Consider the following 9,643-nt stretch of genomic DNA (forward strand, 5'->3'; position numbering starts at 1 on the left):
AAACAGCAGAGAATCTATTGCTGTAGAGATCAAGGACCTAAGAAATAGTTACAGTAAATCAAGGAATACTGTAAATGAGATGGAAAATAAACTAGATGCAGTGACAGCAAGGATGGAGGAAGCAATGGGGAGAATAAGTGAAATAGAAGATAAAATTATGCAGAATGATGAAGCTGAGAAAAAGAGAGATAAGAGAATACTAGACCACGAGGGAAGAGTTAGAGAACTAATTGATTCAATGAAACTTAATAATAATCATATCATAAGAGTTCCAGAAGAAGCAGAGAGAGAGAAAGGGGAAGAAGGTTTGCTTGAACAAATTATAGCTGAGAACTTCCCTAATCTGGGTAAGTAAGCAGACATCCAAATCCAGGAGACACAGAGAACTCCCTTCAGAATCAACAAGAATAGCTCTTCGCCTTTGTATACCATAGTGAAACTGGCAAAATACAAAGATAAAGAAAGAATCCTGAAAGTAACTAGGAACAAACAGACTTTAACCTATTAGGGTAGACACATAAGAGTAGTAGCAAACCTGTCCCCTGAAACTTGGCAGACCAGAAAAGAGTGGCAGGAAATATTCAATGTGATGAATAGGGAAAACATGCAGCCAAGAATCCTTTATCCAGCAAGGCTGTCATTCAGAATAGAAGGAGAGATAAAGACTTTCCCAGATAAACAAAAACTGAAAGAATTCATAACCACTAAACCAGCCCTGCAGGAGATCCTAAGGGGAACTCAGTTAGTGGAATGCTGCAAAGACTACAAAGGACCAGAGACATCACCACAAGCACAAAACCTACAGATAACACAATGACACTAAATCCATATCTTTCAAAAATCACTCTGAATGTAAATGGACTAAATGCCCCAATCAAAAGACATAGGGTTTCAGAATGGATTAAAAAAACAAGATCCATCTATATGCTGCCCACAAGAGAGTCATTTTACACATAAGGACACCTGCATATTGAAAGTGAGTGGATGAAGAACCATCTATCATGCTACTGGAAGTCAAAAAGAGCTGGAGTAGCCATATTTATATCAGACAAATTAGATTTTAAACTAAAGACTGTAACAAGAGATGAAGACAGGCATTATATAATAATTAAGGGGTCTATCTATCAAGAAGAGCTAACAATTGTAAAATTTTTTGCCCCCAATGTTGTAGACCTAAATATATAAATCAATTAATCACAAACATAAGCAATCTTCTTGATAATAATACAGTAATTCTAGGTGATGTTAGTAGTCCACTTACAACAATAGACAGATCATCTAGACAGAAAAATCAATAAAGATTCAATGGCTTTGAATGATACACTTGACCACTGACAAATATATCCAAAACTTTCATCCAAAAGCAACAGAATGCACACTCTTCTCAGGTGCACATGGTAGTTCTCCAAAATAGATTACACACTGGGTCACAACATAGCCCTCAATAACTATAAAAGAATTGAGATCATACCAGGTGTATTTTCAGATCACAACACTATGAATCCTGAAATCAACCACAAGAAAAAATTTGGAAAGCCTCCAAATGCCTGGAGGTTAAAGAACATCCTGCTAAAGAATGAATGGGTCAACCAGGCATGAAGAAATAAGAAATATATGGAAGCAAATGAAATTGAAAATACAACAGTACAAACCCTTTGGGATGCAGCAAAGGCAGTCCTAACAGGAAAATATATTGCAATTCAGGCCTGTCTCAAGAAACAAGAAAAGTTCACAATACAAAACCTAACCTGACATCTAAAGAAACTGGAAGCAGAGCAACAAAGAACTGCCCTCCCTCCCAAAAAAAAACCGGCAGAAGAAGAGAAATAATAAAGATTAGAGCAGAAATAAACAGTATAGAATCCAAAAAAAACAGAACAGATCAATGAATCTAAGAGATGGTTTTTTGAAAGAATAAACAAAATTGATAAATCCCTATCCAGACTTCTCAAAAAGAAAAGAGAGAGAACCCAAATAGATAAAAACACAAATGAAAAAGGAGAGATCATAACCAACACCACAGATATACAAGCAATTATTAGAGAATATTATGAAAAATTATATGCCAACAAACTGGACAACCTGGAAGAAATGGATAAATTTCTAGACACCCCTATACTACCAAAACTCAAATGGGAGGAAATAGAGAATTTGAACAGACCCAAACCAGCAAATAAATTGAATCAGTTATCAAAAATCTCCCAACAAATAGAGTCCTGGGCCAGACGGCTTCCCAGGGGAATTCTACCAGACATTTTTTTTTCAATATATGAAATTTATTGTCAAATTGGTTTCCATACAACACCCAGTGCTCATCCCAAAAGGTGCCCTCCTCAATACCCATCTCCCACCCTCCCCTCCCTCCCACCCCCCGTCAACCCTCAGTTTGTTCTCAGTTTTTAAGAGTCTCTTATGCTTTGGCTTTCTCCCACTCTAACCTCTTTTTTTTTTTTTTTTCCTTCCCCTCCCCCATGGGTTTCTGTTAAGTTTCTCAGGATCCACATAAGAGTGAAAACATATTCTATCAGACATTTAAAGCAGAGTTAATACCTATTCTTCTCAAACTGTTCCAAAAAACAGAAACCGAAGGAAAGCTTCTGGACTCATTCTATGAAGCCAGCATTACTGTGATTCCAAATACAGACACCCTACTAAAAAGGAGAAGTACAGGCCAATATCCCTGATGAACATGGATGCAAAAATCTCAACAAGATCCTAGGAAGTCAAATTCAATAGTTTATTAAAAGAATTATTCACCGTGATAAGGTGGGATTTATTCCTGGGCTGCAGAGCTTATTCAATATTCACAAATCAATCAATGTGATACATCACATTAATAGAAGAAAATGTAAGAACCATATGATCCTGTCAATAGATGCAGAAAAAAGCATTTGACAAAATACAGCATCATTTCTTAATAAAAGCCCCTAAGAAAGTTGGTATAAAAGGAACATACCTTAACATCATTAAAGCCATATATGAAAGGCCACCAGCTAATGTCATCTTCAATGGGGAAAAACTAAGAGCTTTCCTCCCGAGATCAGGAACATGACAAAGATGTCCACTCTCACCACTGTTGTTTAACATAGTGTTGGAAGTCCTAGCCTCAGCAATCAGACAACAAAATGGAATAAAAGGCATCCAAATTGGCAAAGAAAAAGTCAAACTTTCACTTTTCACAGATGACATGATACTGTACATGGAAAACCCAAAAGACTCCACCAAAAAGTTACTAGAACTGATACATGAATTCAGCAAAGTCACGGGATACAAAATCACTGTACAGAAATTGGTTGCATTTCTATACACCAATAATGAAGCAACAGAAAGAGAAATGAAGAAATTGATCCCATTTACAATTGCACTAAGAACCATAAAATACCTAAGAATAAACCTAACCAAAATATAAAATATCTGTATGCAGAAAACTATAGAAAACTTACAAAAGAAATTGAAGAAGATACGAATAAATAGGAAAGCATTTCATGTTCATGGATTGGCAGAACAAATATTGTTAAAATGTCAATACTACCCAAAGCAATCTGCACATTCAATGCAATCCCAATGAAAACTGCACCGGCATTCTTCTCAGAGCTAGAACAATCCTAAAATTTGTATGGAACCACAAAAGACCCCAAATACCCAAGTAATATTGAAGAAGAAAATCAAAGCAGGAGACATCACATTCCCAGACTTTAGCTTCTACTACAAAGGTATAATCATCAAGACAGTATGGTATTGGCACAAAGACAGACACATTAGACCAACTTAATAAAATAGAGAACCCAAAATTGGACCCACAAATGTATGGCCGACTAATCTTTGACAAAGCAGGAAAGAATACCCAATGGGACAAAAAGGACAGTGTCTTTAGCAAATGGCGCGGGGAGAACTGGACAGCAACATGTGGAAGAATGAAACTAGACCACTTTCTTACACCATACAGAAAAATAAACTCAAAATGGATGAAAGACCTTAATGTGAGACAAGAAACCATCAAAACCCTAGGGGAGAAAACAGGCAACAACCTTTTTGACCTCAGCCACAGCAACTTCCTACTCAACACGTCTCTGAAAGCAAGGGAAATAAAATAAAAAATGAACTCTTGGGACCTTAACAAGATCAAAAGGTTCTGCGTGGCAAAGGAAACATCAACAAAACTAAAAGGCAACCAATGGAATGGGAGAAGATATTTGCAAATAACATATTGTTTAAAGGGTTAGTATCCAAAATCTATAAAGAATTTACCAAACTCAGCACCCAGAAAACAAATAATTCAATGAAGATTATGGTCAGAAGACATGAATAGACACTTTTCCAAAGAAGACATCCAGATGGCCAACAGACACATGAAAAGATGCTCAACATTGCTCATCATCTGGTAAATGCAAATCAAAACCACCCTGAGATACCACCTCACACCAGTCAGTGTGCCTAAAATTAACAATTCAGGAAACAACAGATGCTGGCGAGGATGTGGAGAAATGGAAACCCTCTTGCACTATTGGTGGGAATGCAAACCAGAGCAGCCATTCTGGAAAACAGTGTGGAGGTTCCTCAAAAAATTAAAAATAAAATTACCCTATGACCTAGCAATAGCACTACTAGGTATTTATCCAAAGGATACAGGAGTGCTGATTCATAGGGGCACATGTACCCCAATGTTTATAGCAGTGCTATCAACAGTAGCCAAATGATGGAAAGAGCCCAAAGGCCCATCAACTGATAAAAGGATAAAGAAGATGTGGTTTATATACACAAAGCAATACTATTTGGCAATGAGAAAGAATGAAATCTGGCCATTTACAACAATGTGGGTGGAGCTGAAGGGTATTATGCTAAGAGAAATAAGTCAGTCAGAGAAAGACAGATACATGTTTTTCACTCATACGTGGAATCTGAAAAACTTAACAGAAGACCATGAGGGAAGGGAAGGAGAAAAAAAAATTCAAACAGAGAGGCAGGCAAACCATAAGAGACTCTTAAATACAGAGAACTAACTTGAGGGCTGATGGAGGGGCCAGGGGTGAGGGGAAATGGGTGATGGGTATTGAGGAGGGCGCTTGTTGGGATGAGCACTGGGTGTTGTATATAAGCAATGAATCATGGGAATCTACTCAGAAGCCAAGAGCACACTGTATACATTGTATATTAGCTAACTTGACAATAAATTATATTAAAAATATTTGATATAGTTTTATTTTTATTTTTTAAGCAGACTCCACACCCAGCATGGACCCCAAAGTGGGGCTTGAACTCACGACCCTGAGATCAAGACCTGATTTGTGATCAAGAGTTGCATATGTATGGGGCGCCTGGGTGGCTCAGTCTGCTGAGTGTACGACTTCGGCTCAGGTCATGATCTCGCAGTTCGTGGGTTCGAGCCCTGCATCAGGCTCTGTGCTGATGGCTCAGAGCCTGTAGCCTGCTTCAGATTCTGTGTCTCCCTCTCTCCCTGCCCCTTCCCCACTCATGCTCTGTCTCTCTCTGTCTCTCAAAAATGAATAAATGTTAAAAAAATTTTTAAAAAGAGTTGGATGCTTATGAACTGAGCCGCCAAGGTACCCTTTGATATTTTTTTCCCCAACAAGTGTCTTCCTCAATGCCCATCACCTATTTTCCCTGCCCCCCTTTCCACGCTCAGTTTGTTCTTTCTATTTAAAAGTCCCTTATTGTTTAAATCCCTCTCTATTTGTAACTATTTTTTTCTTTCCCTTCCCCCATGGTATTCTGTTAAGTTTTTCAATTCTATATAGGTACATCAACTGATGAATGGATAAAGATGTGATACACACACACACACACACACACACACACACACACACACACACACTTACGATGGAATATCTACTCGGCAAGAAAAAGAATGAAATCTTGCCATTTGCAATAACATGGATGGAACTGGAGGGTATTATGCTAAGTGAAATAAGTTAGTCAGAGAAAGACAGATATGTTTTCTGCTCTTTTCTTATCTGGGGTTTAAATCAGAGGCAAGATTTCTGTGAAAGCAATAAAGTTTAAGTTTCTGGAAACTTCACTTGTATGGGCCTCTTCCCAGAATGGGGGAGTTGTCCTCCAAGAAACTGGGGAAGACACAGCTGCTGTCCCAGATGGGGGCCTATCCAGCCCAGGTAGTGGTTTCCAGGTTGTAGGCCAGTATTCACCCACTGCCAGCAACAATCTGCACCTTAAAGACCTCATGGAGCATCAAGATGCTTGAATCCCAGCAGAAGTTGGCTGGAGATCTCACTCTGCTCACTGATTTTGGTAAAGAGAGGGCCATGGTCCCAGTTTCATTCAGACCATGTCACCATGCATGGATTCTCTCTCCAAAGCCTCAAAACTGAAAAGCACAATAGATCTGGCAAAATGGAGCTCTTGAAGAACAAAGTGTCAGGACCCAAAAGAGATAAAAGGCCTGCTATTCTCTGGAAATTTCCCCTGGCAAAATATTCAACTTCTCCTAGCAATATCAATGATAAGACATTGTGAAGCTGAAAGAGGCTTATTGAAAATTTTCAATAGTAATAATAACAATAATAATAATTCAATAAATAATGATGGGTGAAAGAACATATAATCTTTCTATTCTTCAAATAAACAATATTAGACAATTGTCATTTGACAAAGTAACTACATTTAGAAATAAAATAAATTAGTAAGAATATTATCAATATATGCTGGACAATTGCTATGGTTATTATTATATGTTACTGTTCTAAATTATGTGCTTGTCAGCTTTTAAATTTTTTAATTTGTCATTCTTTCTCATTCTATATAAATATACAAGTGCATACCTAATTTTGTATTCATATTTTGCATATGTTTGTTTCTTTCTTACTGAATGCATTCCAGGCCCACAAGCCCTGGATCAGCCTCAGTGTTAGTGCATTCTCTAGGCATGAATGCCAACACAGTGCCTTTGGAATGCATCTTACTCTTCTATCATTTTCTGGTGTATAAATCAGAAGATTTATAGATTTATTTTACATTTCTCAAGTGCCATTTACTACAGTATTAGAACTTTTCCCCCATGGTCTTCCAAATGCTATCTTTCCTAAACTCCTTTGATTGTATTCTTCGGAAGCAACTCTTCCCCTGACATGTCCCCTTTCTAGTGTGAGTCTCACATTTTGCTGCCTTTCTCGGGTTCAACACCTTTACTTGTACACTCTCTCCTGGTTCTCTTAAACACCCATTTTTGTACGCTCTTTTCCTTTCCCAAGTTCTACCATGCTTTCCTTTTCGTCCACCCATTCACCCACCCAACTATTAGCCCAAGTTGCAATTTTTTTCAGGTACTTTGACCTCTAAAATAAGAATCAGGATATGGAGTTCCTGGAATACCTTTATCTAAATCACTTATTTCCCTTCAGAGGCATAATGAGGTATTGGGCTCAGGACCTGCCTGTTAATAAGCCACCAAAGTGATTCCTATGCACACTTCAGTTCTAATCCTATGGTCCTTTGGAATTAAATTTACCTCCTGATCACCAAGCTATATGGATTTCAGTGGCCACAGAAGAACTGGTAGAAGGAGCTGTCCTTATCTCAATTCTCTCTCATGCTAGCCTCTTCAAAAAGAATAAAGTAGTTCAGAGGTCTCTCTTCCCACTAATATGAATTATAGTATCTTTCACATTCTAAATTCCACAGGCTAAAAAAAAGTTAAAATTAATTTTGGTTTCAAATTCCTAAAGATGCTCACCGTGCCTAAATTTCTAAACAGTGGCTTTAGTCATTGCTTTAAAAAAGTAAATAAGAGTAAATTTATATTTTATGTTTCTGTTTTGTATTCAAGCCATACTACACGTTGAGAAAAGATTGACTCCATATGTTTCTGAACTACATTTTAATTTGGTTTTTTTTTTCACAATTAATCTCTCTACCATGTATCCAGCACTATAATGCAGCCTCATCATAGCATTCTTGCCATTTCCTGGACATACCCTACTCACCAGCTTGCCCAATGCTATTTCTCATTTTTTTCTTTGTTTCTACTACTGCTGCTGCTGCTCTCTTAGATTTGTAAAGTACTTTATAGTTGACTAAGTTCTTCCCTATGTTATTTAATCCTTATAATAATCTCATTAAGAAAAGAGAAAATTGGGAATAATAAATTCTTCAGAATTCCAGTGTTGGCAAGTAACAGAGTCATGTTCAGACACAAGCTCATTGTTTTGTTTTTTAATTTCAATCCAACAGTCCTGTCAGTGAATCAGTTTTCCAAGAAACATTCCCATAGCGTTCCATAAAAAAAATTTCCTTGGATTTCATCAATGCTTAAGGGTACGTGAAAGGAATTAACTGTGTTTACATTTCAGTGCTATTGACAGGATTTAAATGCATAAAAGAAAAACAGACGAAACTATTTTGTGGTGTTGGAAATCGAGATATTGGGTACACTTGCAGGGAGTAGGGTTAGTGATAAGGTGTCGGAAGGTGTCGCCTAAGACCTTCTGGGTCTTTGGCAATATTCTGTTTCTTGATCTAGGTGCATATTACACTGATGTTTTCAATTTGTAAAACTTCATGGAGTTGAACAATTAGAATTTCCATTTTATCTATGTATGCTATACATCATTTATAAAACAACACAGCGCCTGAAAATCTCTCAAAAAGTTTGGCAATAAAAACAAATTATCTTCATGGAAATTAATAACAAAATTAATATTTCTCTTGTCATTGTTAAAATCCTTGCTGTATAAGGATGAATATTTTGTGTCATAGATAAGGAAGATGTTAAGGAAATTTCATCCAGCGAGTGAAAAATAGAGCTGACATTCAATCTAGGTAGAATCCTTTGCCACTTCTATTCTACTGTAAAATAAATTTACAGTGTATTGAGCATTGCTTGTGGACTGCCTTCAGTGAATATTCTCTAGATATATATTTAGTGACTTCACTAATTTAGCTCCTGGGGCAGAATGTTTGAATCATTTTTCTATCCCATCACCAACCATGAGCTCACACATTTGTACATTGTACTGTCCTAGGAAAAACACGTGTGAGCACACAAACACACACACTTTTAAAACTGTCCTAAAGTGAGGGGCACCTGGGTGGCTCAGTCAGTTGGGCGTCCGACTTTGACTCAGGTCATGATGTCACAGCTCGTGAGTTCAAGTCCTGCGTCGGGCTCTGTGCTGACAGCTCAGAGCCTGAAGCCTGCTGTGGATTCTGTGTCTCCCTCTCGCTCTGCCCCTAACCCACTCACATTCTTCTCTGTCTCTCTCAAAAATAAATAAACATTAAAAAAAAATTGTAAATAAATAAAACTGTCCTAAAGTGAAACAATTTAGATATCTTGAATCAAGGGCATGCTTGTTGCCACATTATCAATGCATTTTTGTATGATCAAGCAAATAGTTATTTTTCAGATTAAATTTTGAAAATAAGCTGCTGACTAAAAATCACTAGATAGTGTGTAACTCAATCATCAATGTTCCTGAATTCAAAATCTGCCTATGTTATATTTTAATAAAATGCCCTTTGCAATACACACTTGGAAAGAAATATAATGTTACTCCCTGAACTTCCAGGTTTTGAAAGAAGGTGAGGCAAAAAAACTTGAAAAAATAATTCTCTTATGTGTTAGATTCCTTTAAGAAGCAGAGAAATTTATAAGAGGTTGGAAATCATT

The sequence above is a fragment of the Panthera onca genome, chromosome F2, assembly GCF_046562875.1.
Source record: "Panthera onca isolate mPanOnc1 chromosome F2, mPanOnc1 haplotype 2, whole genome shotgun sequence".
In the NCBI taxonomy this organism is placed as follows: Eukaryota; Metazoa; Chordata; class Mammalia; order Carnivora; family Felidae; genus Panthera; species Panthera onca.